Source organism: Dipteris shenzhenensis, chromosome 23 (assembly GCF_047967505.1).
Source record: "Dipteris shenzhenensis isolate YYH24624 ecotype China chromosome 23, Dip_SZ_1.0, whole genome shotgun sequence".
NCBI classification, from domain to species: Eukaryota; Viridiplantae; Streptophyta; class Polypodiopsida; order Gleicheniales; family Dipteridaceae; genus Dipteris; species Dipteris shenzhenensis.
The window spans coordinates 31857503-31871925 of NC_141618.1; positions in this window are offsets into that span (position 1 = coordinate 31857503).

Here is a 14423-nt window from a genome sequence, read left to right on the forward strand (position 1 = left end):
TTAGTATTATGATCTTACTTGGGGATTTCAAAAGCCTCTTTTTTATATGTATTAGAGGTAGCAAAGAGGAGGTATAGGCTATGAAGAGTCTTTGTATTTAAATGGAGAGATTATAATACAAAAATATACATTTTATCACATTCTCTTCCTTGCAAGATACCATGTCATAAGAAGTAATTTTGATTCAGTCATGGTTGGAATTTTGAATGTGTTGTTAATTCAATATAAGGTAATGTCACTTTGAATTGTAGAGTATTGAATACACCACCTCCAAGTTTGTTGTGTAGAGAGGTGAACATTTTAGATGTAAACTTGTCCCTTTTCCTTTATTTGTATCTAAAGTAATTACAAATTTATGACCCCCTCAACTTGTAACTGATTTTTAAAGGTCTTTTGCATTGAATTTTAACATTCGAGGGGAAATAGGGTCTTCTCTAGTCAAATATCATAGAGCTACTCATGCTCTCGATTTTGAACTACAAAATTTTGCAATCGGAGTTATAACGCAAAAGTTATAGCTATTTTACTATTCTCTTAATATTCCATGCAATTAAGTTCTATTACTTGTATATATTTTTATAAAATTAATTTAGGAAAATATTATGAATATTCCAAGTCAAAATAATACTCTCAACCAAGTTTGGTAATTTTGGTGACCATTTTTGGCAATAAAGGAGGAATATGACCACGGCACAAAAGGCAAAGTTGGTCAAATTCCTCCTACATTTGAAAAAAATGGACATCTAAATGGCCAAAGTTGTCAAACCCCTTCATCTACCCCTTCAAAATCTATATTTCTTCATAGAAAATCATGAAGTGCATCAATCCTTTACAAGGTGATATAGTAGCCAACCTAAAAATTAAAATAAAAGATACATGGACATAGGCAACCTCCATGACCAAGAAAACATAGAAAATGAAAATTTTAGATTCCTCTTCAAAATATATATTTTCTCATGTAATGGATCAAATTATTTCAAGGTGATTTAGTGATATGAAATCAAATGCTTCATTGACATAGCCAACCTAAAAGGTGGCTCCAAAGGCAAGATAAACAAAGAAAATAAAAATTTACAAGGTGATGTAGTGAAAGATCAAAGTATTTTGGATTAAATAAAAAATTACATTGACATAGCCAACGTACAAGGTTCCTCCAAAGCACAAGAAATTATATAGAAAATATATTGCCTAAGGGTCTTACCAGAGCTGTGCTACAAGGCACATAAGTTGTCATATTGACCAACCGTCATTTGCTAAATTACTTTGTAAATATTTTCTTTTCCATGTTTATCTATGTTGAAGTTGATGCATTTATAAAGACACATGGATTTCAATCAAGTAGATGAAGGAATTTGACAATTTGGGCCATTCCAATGTTTCTTTTTGGCAAATGTTGAAGGAATTTGACCACAGCACTGAAGACAAAGTTGGTCGGTATGTCATGGGGTGTCCAAAAATGCAAAAACCCACCACGGCATGAATTTGGCCATTTGGGGGGTGTCCAAATGGCCAAATTCGTGCCATGGTGGGTTTTGGCATTTTTGGACACCCCATGATGTCTCGACCAACTTTGCCTTCTCTGCCATGATCAAATTCCTCCTACATTTGCTAAAAATTGACATTGAAATGGCCAAAGTTGTCAAATTTCTTCATCTACCCCTTCAAAATCTATATTTATTCGTATAAAATCATGAAATGCATCAATCCTTTACAAGGTGATGTAGGAAAATCTCATATTTTAGTTTTTAAACACTCCATCTAATCAATGTGGTGCCATGGTCATATACCTTCTACATATGTATTGGCATGGCCAAACTTGACAAACAACATTTTATTGACTTGTAAGTTACATCAAAATGTGATATAACTTTTGTGTGGAAGCTGATATAAAAAAAGATGCATTATTAAAAACAACAGATAATTAAAATAGACATAACAAAAGATTCACCACTCGGCCATAGATACATGAAATTTTTTTGCTTTAGATAGAAGAATATTATTAGAAATAGGTGTTTGTATTTCAAATTGTATTACAAAGAGGATTCAGAGCCTATTTCTCTTCTTCTTCAATTCTAATATACCAATAATAGGGTCTTTGAATCCTCAACTAAGTCCTTAGAAAGATCGCTATGCTATTTGGAATCTCACATTCAACTTGTAAGTTCTTATAATCTCATGTACGACACATTGGAATGGATCACATAGGTTGCCTTGGGTCAATACTATGAATTCTCCATGCCTTCTTGTTCCAAATGGATAAATTCTCCATTCATGCTTGCTATTGCACACATGAAGAAACATCATTTTAGAAATTTAAATTTAAATAGATGTAATGCATCATGTAAATTCTTCTTCTTCAATAAACTTTGAGCTTCAAGACTACATTAGCAGCATCACAAGCTCCAAGCATCTCCTTTGCATCACCATTCCCTTCAAGTCCTACATCATCTCCAAAACAACTTACTCATGCATGACTTTGTGTCTTTCGATATGAAAAGTTTGTATCATCCATGCCCACCATTCTCATATCATCCTCCATGAAGTTCGTGAAATAACAACTAAGGGGACCTTAACAAAAGCAATGCACCACTGTGGATAATTTAAAGTAAGAAATTACATTGAAACACTACAAAACTAACATTTTATCTCATATTCTCCTCTTTGGAGCACCTCCTGAGGTTCAAGATGCTTCTTTTCATGAAAAAAATAATCATGGATCACATATTGATTCTGCAACTGTACGGTCACATGGTAACATGGGAGATCTCCTCAAATGGTGCCATCAATAGTCATAAAGTTTACAGAGACTATGATAGGCCATGATAGAAGGTAGGTGATGTTTGAGGAGGGATGAGAAGGACCATGAATGATTACGAGGGAGGAGAAGCAAGCAGAGGACTAGGTGTGAGGATGAGGGCAGATGAATACGCATGAGTAGGAGGACTAGAAGCAATAGGAGCAGGCGTGAGCATGAGGAAAGAGGAGCTTGCATGAGTAGGAGGAAGGAGGAGTAGGCATGAGCATGAGGGAAGATGAGAATGGATGAGCATGAGGGAGGAGGAGGAGCAGGAAAAAGCAGCAAGGGGGGAGGAGGAGGACGCTTGTGGGAGAAGGGAGGAGGAGGAATAAGTAGCAGGGGGGGAGGAGGACGATGCATGTGGGAGGAGGGAGGAGGAGGCATGTGGAGAAAAAGAGGAGGGGGGGAGGGAGGAGGGATGAGGGAGGCAGGGGGAGGGAGGAGGAGGAGGAGGAGGAGGAGGAGGAGGAATGGGACGTGTGGAAGAGGAGGGAGGAGGGAGACAAGGAGGAGGATGGGGGGAGGAGGGAATTCAAATTCAAAAGTTTGACTTTGGAGGATGGGGGGATGAGGGAGAGAGAGGGAGTTCAAATTCAAAATTTGAAATTTTGACTTTGGGAAAAGTGCCCCCTCCTTGGTGTAAGAGGTGGCCCCCTCCTAGGTGTAAAAGGTGTAAGAGGTGGGATCAGTTGGCCACCTAGGTAGGGGGGGTTAGGACTCCCTTGGACCCCACAAGAGGGCTTGCATTAGGCCTAATCCATTTCTTAACCCATTTCTTATGAGGCCCTTTTGAGACCCCAATTCTCCCCTAATGCCTGTCTTCCTTCAATACCTTAGCCACTTGCTTGCCAGCCCTACTACCTCCTACTTGCTTGCGATACCTACCAGCTCTCTTCATAGGTACTTTATTGCACCCTTGATTGTGTTGCAGTATTTCATTAGTAATTAATGTTTATTTTGTTTTGTTTTGTTTAGGACTGGCCCTCATCTCTCTTAGGAGCGTTATGTGCTGACGTCTTTTTAAATTATTTAATATATTTTTTGTATCATATTTTAGTGTGTAGGCAGGCTGGCATTCATCTCTCTTGTGAGAGTTGTGTGATGCAGTCTGTTTTTATTGTGTGTGGCAATTTCAATTTTATCTCCCTTGATAATTAGATATCATGCGATGTGCTCTTAGACACTTAGTCTGGCACTCAACTATTCTTTGATAGTTGTGTGTTACAAGCGAAGTTAGATATCATGCGATGTGCTCTTAGACACTTAGTCTAGCACTCAACTATCCCTTGATAGTTGTGTGTTGCAATTGAAGCCTAGTGTTAGATGGTGACTTGTCCATGGTTAGGGTTATACCTAGGTCATTTTTTGTGCAGGTTACATGCTTATTTTTTGTGTTTGATTTTTTGTAGTCTATTACATGATGTGATCTTGAGTTGAGAGGTTATACCTAGGTAATTTCTTAGACTGCTTGCATTGTTAATTGTTATGGCTTAATGAGTTTCTTATTGCACCTGGAACTGAATTCTTTTTTGAATTCTGTGTTGTAGCTTACTGCATATGAGATGGCTCATGCAGGTGAGAAGAGGAAGTTTCAGCAACCTGATCTCACTAAGATTCAGAGGAAGGTGCTAAAAAATGAGAATGTACACTTCTTAATGAATGTCGATTAGGACATCATTGAGTCAGCTTTCCAAAATGGTGAAGGTGGTGTACAGAATTTGGTGAGGACAATGGCAGATTGTGGAGGGAGGACCATGCGTGACCGATTTCCATATGTATTTATAGTAGAGTCTATAGACTCGTATTTGCACCACTTCATGTTGGAGGGTAGACGATGTCTCGATCAAATAGATCGAGACATCAACTCCTATGACATGAAGTGGGAGGGTCATGTTGTAGATGCCATAGTCATGTACATCAAGAATGCACGGCGAGGGTTCAAAGGCAAAGGAGCTGCATCTTTTGCTTCTCCATTTGTGCATCCATTTGTGCCTCTTACTGCACACACGTAGACCAATTTCCATCTCCCGCATACTTGCTTGCACCAAGAATGCACAATCTATTTGCACAAGCAGATAGATTTCCATCTCCTTCATTCTTGCCTGCACAAGCATGCCCCTCATCACATGGCTTGCATGATCGTGCACCAGTGTGAAGACCAATGCAGCCCATACTGCTTCAACAAATGAGACATTTGATTCACGCCTAGTGCGGTTGTGGGCACAGGCACACGTGAAACAGCCAACATGTGCAATCTTCTTGTCGATCCATTTGATCCACACAAGATTTATGCATGTAAGGTGCTGAGGCTTTCTGTGCCCACTGATGCATTGAAGGCCAGAGCCTTGGAAGAAGCCACGTGCTTGAGTGATGTACATCCGGGCATTATCCAAGCTATAGATCTAGTCCATGATGATAATCCAATGATACTATTTTCGTTTTGGAATGGAAATCATTTGGAAAGATGGCTAACCTACCTCAGACATGAGGGAAAGTGACCGTCTCTGGTGTTTCACAAAGATGATGTGGAAATGCTTGCTAGAGCTCCACGGGTTTGTTAGCATGTATTTGATATTTTAAGTGCACCAGTTTGCACTATTCATTACATGCACCAACACAATGTCCTGCATAATGATTTGCATGGGCAAAACATTATGTTACACTTCTTGGAGTCATTTGAGGAAGTGTATCTGAGCATTTGTGATTTGAGAATGATGACTCCATGCAGCACTGGGAAGCACTATCAAGCATTACCCAATGATAGCCCCAACACTGTGCGGAGTTCCATTGCAAGATTTTGACACATTGCTCTAGAGTGCCTCTGCACCAATCCCCCACCTTTCGACGTTGCACAAGATGTGTACGCTATGTCTCATCACATCTTAAAGATCTTAGACATTTGTGCACCATCACCAAGTATTGGACCCACAAAAGCTCTAATCGGCGTCTACGATGACTTGCAGTTCAGGGAAATTTAGCACAATTGAATAGACATTCAAGCACTGCTAATTTTTGTGAAATTTTTTACATTGCTCCTAGATGTGGCATATAGCTCACTCCAAACCAAGGACTTAGACTAGCAAATGAATGAGTCTTCCTTGGACAATTTGTAATATGAGTGACCGATCATGAATACTTGTAACATTGATAATTTTGTATATCATCCAAGTCTGGATCTACTCCATCATTCAATTTTGTATATTTACAATGAGATGATAAATGATGCGATAATTAATGTTTAAATATTATTTGTATAAGTGAATGATGTGATAAAAATGGTGGTCTAATTTTAAAATATGATAAATGATACAATAATTAATGTTTGAATGTGGATTGATTATGGCGAACATTTGTTTCATTGTATAATTTTTATCATTCTCCAATTTCTTATGCAATGATAGTTCAAATTTGTTTTGTATTATCTCCTCCAATGGGATCAATGGTGAGATAATAGACTAAACATTAATAAGTTTTCATTTGTTAATTCAGTACCAAACTCTATCAAATCTAAGATAAACTTATCCCTCCATCTTGCAATCCTAGAAGCTCTTCAAAATTAATGCTTTTGTATTTTTTGCAAAGCTGTAATCAATGAAAAGAGAGGGGTTGATAGAAATGGTCATTTCCATGAGCTTATGGAAACCACCATTTTTACCTACCTCTATGTTTTCATACAGTAGAGTTTTGCAAAAAAATATAAAAGCATTAACTTTAAAAAGCTCCATTGGTTAGGAGACACTACTAAAAAAGGATGAAATATGAAGCTTAGGATGGATCTGATAGTTATTATAGGAGATACTATGAATGAAAAGTTATTAATGTTTGGTCAAAATATCCCACCATTAATGTTCCTAGAGAAGATACTAGAAAACAATTTTGAACTTTAATGTTAATGCCGACACTATCAGGACAACCTTGAGTTAATATGAATTAAGTGGACTAAGTTGTATAAGTGAATGACCTCATTTAAGTGATATAAGTGAAGGAAGTGGTTTAAGTGGTATAAGTGGATTAGGTGGACATAGTGGTTTAAGTGATTCAAGTGGACTACATGGTTTAAGTCATTTAAGTGGACTAAGTGGTATAAGTGATTTAAGTGGTTTTAATGGATTAGGTGGACTTGTAAAGTTAATGCAGAAATGTTGAAATATATCGACGTGAATTAGTGCACATGATAGCTAGATCAACCCTTGCAACTTGAAAATATAAACTTCGATTGTGCATATTCGATTATTCTTTCCTTTTTTCCGATGTTGCATTCGATGTTTCCTTGAAAGTATTTGCAAGTCACAAGGTTGGCTCTAGCTATTATGTATACCAAATCATCCACAATCTTAATAATTACAACACAACAACATAACTTGTAGCCCACAAGGTTCTAGCTTTCAAGTACAAAATGAAACGAGATGGATATGAGCATATGTGCTCTTCCATCGTTTGACATATTCTCCCATCTATCCCCTCGCATACAACATACCATCCTATATAATTAGAGCTTCATCCACCGCTTCCATGTACAACACAACATTACTTGTAGCCCACAAGGTTTTAGCTTTCAAGTGCAAAATGAGTTGAGATGGATATAAGCATTTGTGCTTTTCCATTGCTTGACATATTCTCCCATCCATCCCCTCACATACAACATATCGTCCCACATATTTAGAGCTTCATCCATTGCTTCCAAATAAAAAATGAGATGATATGGATATGGGCATATGAATCTTCCATCACCTATCATATTCTCCTATCCATCCCCTCATGTGTAACATACAACACTCTATATTACATTCAACACAGGTACAATATCGTTTATCTCTTCAACTTTATTGTTGTCACTGAGGAGCTAAAGCTCATCTTCTTCTTCGCTGAATGCACCCTCGGCAACTAATTTTGTAGTCAATTGTTATCTAGTAATTCTCATTACAATAGCTTTGCTTGCTACCCTACCCTCAACTTTCAACAATCGTAGATTTCCAAAGCAAAATACTAAATCTGTAGCTCTCGATGGCTTTAAGCGATTGTGTCTCTAAGAATGAATAAAATCGTGTGCACTCCAATTTCGCTCACATGCACCCGATGATGCAGCAACAGAGAGCACACGAGTTGCAACATGTTACAACAGACCAAGTAGGTGCAATAGTCATCTTAATAGCATCAAGATTCCAAGGATCTCCAAAAGAGCCTTCGCAATTCGTATACCTCACTCGTTGTTGGTAGGCCAATTTGCCTTGATCTCCCGGAAGCAAGTTCTTACAAACTTCTCAAAAGTTACTTATGGATCCTGTGATTGAGCATGCATTTGATATTGTGGATGTACTGCAAACATAGCTCCATGCAAAGGAGTGTGCATTTTCTTCCATCTCTTACCGGTCAAATATACCACTTGTTGCTTTTTCCTAGGTGCAAAGCACACAAATTCTTTAACTTATCGTATTGCTTTTGACATCTTCCAATACACTTTACTCATAACAAAGGAATCAATGTCGACCATCCTCAATACTATCACAAATGGCTCCACACCTTCTTTTATTCTTTCTACATTTCTCTAGAATAATGATTATTGTACAAGATGCACACATTTACTGTCTGGTATTGCATACTACGTCTTTTTCTTGAGCCAATTTGCCGATCATCTATCAGCAATAGTCTCGACGAAAGCTTGATGCACTTCCAACAATCTAGCAAGAACTAGAAAAGAAGTGGCAAATCTAGTTTGACAAAATTTCTTTAGTTGCTTCATAGAGTGCTCTCTGAATACTACATGCAAGTATTGATGACTCTTTATAAAACTCACTCTACGGCATTAGCATCTTGTAGTACTGGTTGCACAAATGGCAATTATCTAATATCCTTCAATAATTAGTTGAGAGTATGAGTGCCACATGGCACCCATGTCAGAGTGGGATACTTTGCCATGACCATCTCACCCGCGGTCTTGTAATTCGATGCATTATCAGTTACTAATGCAGCAACATTTTCACTGCCACCAACTTTATGAATTGCTCTTTTGTATATTTTTACAATATATGCTGAAGTTTTTTCTTTTAGAGACGTATCAATACTCTCCAAAAACATAGTTCCCTTGGGAGTAATGCAAATTACATTTATCAAGGGTCTAGCCTACTTGCTGGTCCATCCAACTTTACGAATTGCTCTTTCATATATTTTTACAATATATGCTAAAGTTTTTTCTTTTAGAGACGTATCAATACTCTCTAAAAACATAGTTCCCTTGGGAGTAATGCAAATTACATTTATCAAGGGTCTAGCCTACTTGATATCCATCCATCAAAAGCAAGAGTGCACCCATATGTAGGAATAAAATCCAATATCATTTTTTCCAAACAGTCCACCACAGTTTTTTTGACTCTATCAAGATGATTTGTATGCATTTTATTATAATCCAAAAAAATAAATCCTATTCTAGTACATGACTTCAAGGCATTATGAAATGTTTCATCTCTCATCACATTGAATGGTATACCATTTTTTATAAATGCTTCTATCCATCTTAAGTGCTCTTCATGCTCTTGTTGCTAAATATAAACATCCTCCATAGAAGATTGTTCTCCCTTTCTTCTCTTCTTTACTTGACAGGCATTAGTCGCATCAAAACTCACCTGTGATCTGCTTGCTAGCAAATCTACATCACCTTCATGTATGGATACACCCCTTGCACTTGTTGGTGCTTCTCCTTCAACCATCTCATCAACCTTAGCGCTCACATCTTGTTGGCTTGGACAATTCCTTTTCAGGGTCAGATTAACCACTTTCTTCACTTTCTCTAAACATGATTTGCATAATGGAAGAACATCAAATGAAGTGCAGGAGCAAGCTTCAACGTCATCGCCTATTCTAAGAAAATGTTGCTTGATGCGAGTAGAACCGCCCGTGAACTTGTGTCCACAATATTTATACTGCACGAAAGAGACCGAGGCATGTACTTTTCATATCTCCATCACATATGACCAAATCTTGTCATGCACCATGCTTTTGAAGTTGTTAAATAAAAAAAGGCAAAAAAATTAATTTGCGTATGAATAGAAACATACTGCAATACACATTTTGTCAAAAACAACACATATCCTTTAAAAAATACTTTCAAGAATGCAATATAATAATTGTAATTCATTCACGTTCTATTGAAAGAATATGAAATATTCATTCAAAAGAAAGTGTAAGAACAAGTGATGAAAATTAATACATGCAAACTATAAATCATTCATTCACATTCTATTGAAAGAATATTACATATTCATTCAAAAGAAAGTGGAAGAATGAGTAATAAAAATAGAGACATGGATTCATTTTTATTCAAAGAATATACTCAAATTGAAAATCATTCATTCATATTCTATTGAAAGAATATTAAATATTCATTCAAAAGAAAGTGTAAGAATACAAATACAAAGAGTTTTAAAGGTTATTAGAAGACTTGTCTCATTCTTTCACATTCTATTGAAAGAATATTAAATATTCATTCAAAGAATGTGTGAGAATACAAACAAAAAATAAATCATATTTCTCACAAGAGATCTAAGGATCTCAACAAGGAGATTCTAGAACTCCCACATACAAAAATTCTCACAAGAGATCTAAGGAACTCAACAAGGAGATCCTAAAACCACAAACAAATTTTCTCACAAGAGATCTAAGGAAGTCAATAAGGAGATCCTAGAACTCCCACGTATAAAAATTTTATCACAAGAGATCTAAGGAACTCAACAAGGAGATCCTAGAACTCCCACAAACAAATTTCATGGATATAAAACAAGCACATTTCTCACAAGATATAAGGAACTCAACAAGGAGATCCTATAACTCCCACAAACAAATTTCATAGACATAAAAACACCAAGAGAACGTTTCTCACAAGGGATCTAAGGAACTCAACAAGGATATCCTAGAACTCCCACAAACAAATTTCAGACACAAAAACACCTAAGACACTTTTCTCACAAGAGATCGAAGGAACTCAATAAAGCGAACCTAGAACTCCCACAAACAAAGACACAAAGACCAAAACCACAAATCTCATAAGAGATCTCAGGAACTCAAAATGAGATTCTAAAGCTCCCTAACACAAAATCCATCTTATTTCAAACCTTCTAGATTGCTTTCACAACCTTTAAGGAACTTTCTTCTTCTTTTCCTTATTTGATCTCTTATGCTCTGCTGGGGAACCAAGCATGAGATAAGAGACACTGGCAAACAGTGACCTTACACATAGAAACATAGGCACATATTCATCCTAATATAGGTTTATCCATACGAATTGGTACAAATAAAATCTATTCATATGAATATAGAGGGATGATGTGTCGATTTATGTAAAAAACGTGACGTGTCACCGCTTTTTCTTTCATTCGAATCATTCAAGTGATTTTCGAATCACGAATTCAAATTTTTTCTACTTAGCTCCCATGTATGTGGGTTGGATAGCTTGACTGATTGAAACGATTAGTTTGATTGGATAGCTTGATTGATTGATTGATTGAACCGATTGGATAGTCTGGTTGGCTACATCATAAGCTGAGATTGGCCGATCCATCAAAGGATATATTGCAAAGGAGCGCCAAGAAATTGCTACATGTTGATGTATCATAAATGGCACAATATCTCAAACAACATGGTTAGGTAGAGAAGCATAAGCAATAATATGATCCACCAACCATGGATGCACTGAAAAAGGAACCTACTCCATCCTCCTAATGCATCGAAAAGAACTAGGAGGGCATTCATCAGATCCCTAGGCCACTCTCCTACATTCTCACACCTTATACACAAACTCTTGTGACCAAATTCTTGGTGTTCTCTTGATCCTTGTAAGCCCAAAGTAACTCGTCCTTATGGTCCTCAATATTCATATTCATTAATGCAGTCAATAGTCTTTCAAGCTTCCTCCATCATTTGCATAGGAAAATATATCATAAGTACGCCACACAGTTTTGCATATTTCAACAAGATATCTTCAAATGGTAACCAAGGGAATACCCCCTTTTCCTACCTTAGGTTGAACAACCACATTCAAAGAAGTTCCTTCATGTACATTAACTCCTACCTCTTGTCCTTGTCCAGCTCTTCCTCAAGCAACTAACACCATTGCGGATTGTTTGGGTAATATTTCCACCTTAGGAGAAACATTTGGAATCTTTAAAAGATTTTACACAAAAAGGGGTCTTTTTTAAAGGAATTAGAGAAGTTCTTTACTCATTAATAAAGGCATTTAAAAAATAAGACAAACAATCCCTACCTCTCCAAACACAAATTAGCAAAAGGTACCAAGAATGACATGATTTTTAGAAGAACGTTCAAAATAATCATTTATCTAAATGGGAAATGTAATTGTGCTCTTATTGGTAATAACCATGCAAGCATAGAAGCATAATTTATTTGTGATTTTGCCATTATGATGTAATGAGAGTTTGATATCATTGTGTAATTTCTAGAAGTGCCAAAAAAACCTTACAATTTATTATTGATTTATATTGGATGATTATTGTTTTAATGTCGAAATCTTTGTCCATGGAGTAGTAGGGCACCAACAATGATGTCTCATCTGGGTTTGAAACACAAGCTCAATGTTACAACATTGAGTTTGAGTTTAAAGTAAAAGAATTATGTATTTGATTCTATCCAATGCATGTGTCATGTTAACAATTCATTGGAAAGAACATGTTGTGGGGATTGTAAGGGCATAGGGAGTAGATGAGAGTAATACCCTTTACTAAAATTAAGCCTTTTTTGTGGAGTAATAGCCATTGGTACCCTCCATAGTGGTTAGGTTAGAGTTCGAAATGGTTATGTTAGATTAAAATTCGATATCGCACATTGGATTGAAACTCCAACTCGGTGTGCAATATTGAATTGTAGTGTATAGAGAGGTTGAATGTCCTTTCCATCATTGCCATATCCAACCTCCTCCAACTTTAGGTATGCATCCACCTCTGTTCCCTCCTTTCTTTGCTGATTTTTTGTCCTTAGGTCTCTTATATGGCTCTGATAGTCCTCTCGTCTCGGCTACATTTCTATGCCTTTGCACGACTTTTTCTCAAGGATACTCAAATTTTTTCAACTTTTCAACACCATCTTTCTCTTTGTATCATATATACTATTGCTTTGATTTGCCTTTTGATAATTTTGAGATGATCCATCCTTAATTTCCTTAGGACTATATTGTGTGTTTTTCTCATGTTGGAATTGGATCCCTTCTACATGTGCTTTTCTCCTCTTTCTCACCTTCTCTAGCTTGCTCTATGAGTTCATCCATTCCTTACATTTGACTATGCTGTTGCTTGCTCTGCATTGGGTTTGTGCCACTTGCGATTCAAGCCTTCAATGATTTGATGTAGCTTTGATTGTCTTTTGGTACTAGAGGTGATCCTCTATAGGCATAGTATTCGATATTGTGATGAGGATTATATGATTGCCTTTTGAAGGAATGGTAATTGGGTGAAGTGATGCAAGACATGTTTGGATCTCATTGGTGATTTTTTGTAGAACGCATGGATAGCAATTGACTGCCATGAAATTAAGTTGATCTTCTAGTATAGGAAGCAAATTTGAGATAGGCCATCCATGAACAAATTGTCCGAGTGATCAAGTTTTGATGAAGATGTTTCTATTAATTTTAGACATTACAACAGCCATAATGTGGTTTGCAAGATTCATTGGGATGTTTGCTCCTTTGTTATTTTTCCTATCCTCCTCTAACCTTAAAACAATTTTCACCATTAGAGGCCAAGTGGATAGCTTGTTCTCAATCGATTCTGACAGCACCTATCGTGCAACAGCTATTCAAAGTTCACGCTCAACATCATGTGATCATATGTGCATAGCACCATCATGTGATCATATGTGCATAGCACTAACCCAATAGAGTGCTATAAAGGAAAGGGTTAGATGCCCTAACCCTAACCCTAAATGGGTTTCTATATATTCTACATTTTCAACTAAATCTAGTGTACAATTAGTCATTTGTGGTGTGCTCTCTAGTCATGCCCTCTCCTCATCTCCACTCTTCTCCTCTCCCCGCTTCATATTTTGTCATGGTATCAGAGCTCCCTTGCCTTCTGTTGAGGCATTGTGATTCTTGAGAGTGTGAGAGAGATTGTGAGACTGAGAGTTCTCTTGAGTGATCGTGAGTTTCTTCCATTCACTTCTGTTGAGAGAATTTTCGTCCACTTTGAGGGAATTTTTGTTCATTGAGTGATAGAGAGATTTCCATTAATCTCTTTAGATTTCTTGAGTGTTTTCTTCGATTTCTTTGATAGAATTCCAAGAGAGAGAGAGAGAGAGAGAGAGAGAGAGAGAGAGAGAGAGCTTCTCTATCTAAGCTAAGCTCCTATGGTAAGCCTCTCCAACAAGTCTCCTTCGATGGCTAGCAACCCCTCTAAGCCACATCCAAGGCTTCTCTGCAACACCCAAGGCTATTCATGGTGGCGAGGCTTAACGAAGGAGATCACCGTCTCCAAGGCGGCTCATAAGAGAGCTTCAATGAGCTCCTACAATGGCGACCAACACCTCCATAGCATAGCTATCGGCCTCCTCAGCCTCAGCGAAGCGACTCCTCCATAAAATCCATCTCCTTGATAGGCTGATCAAATTGTAGCAGTAGCCGCCATCT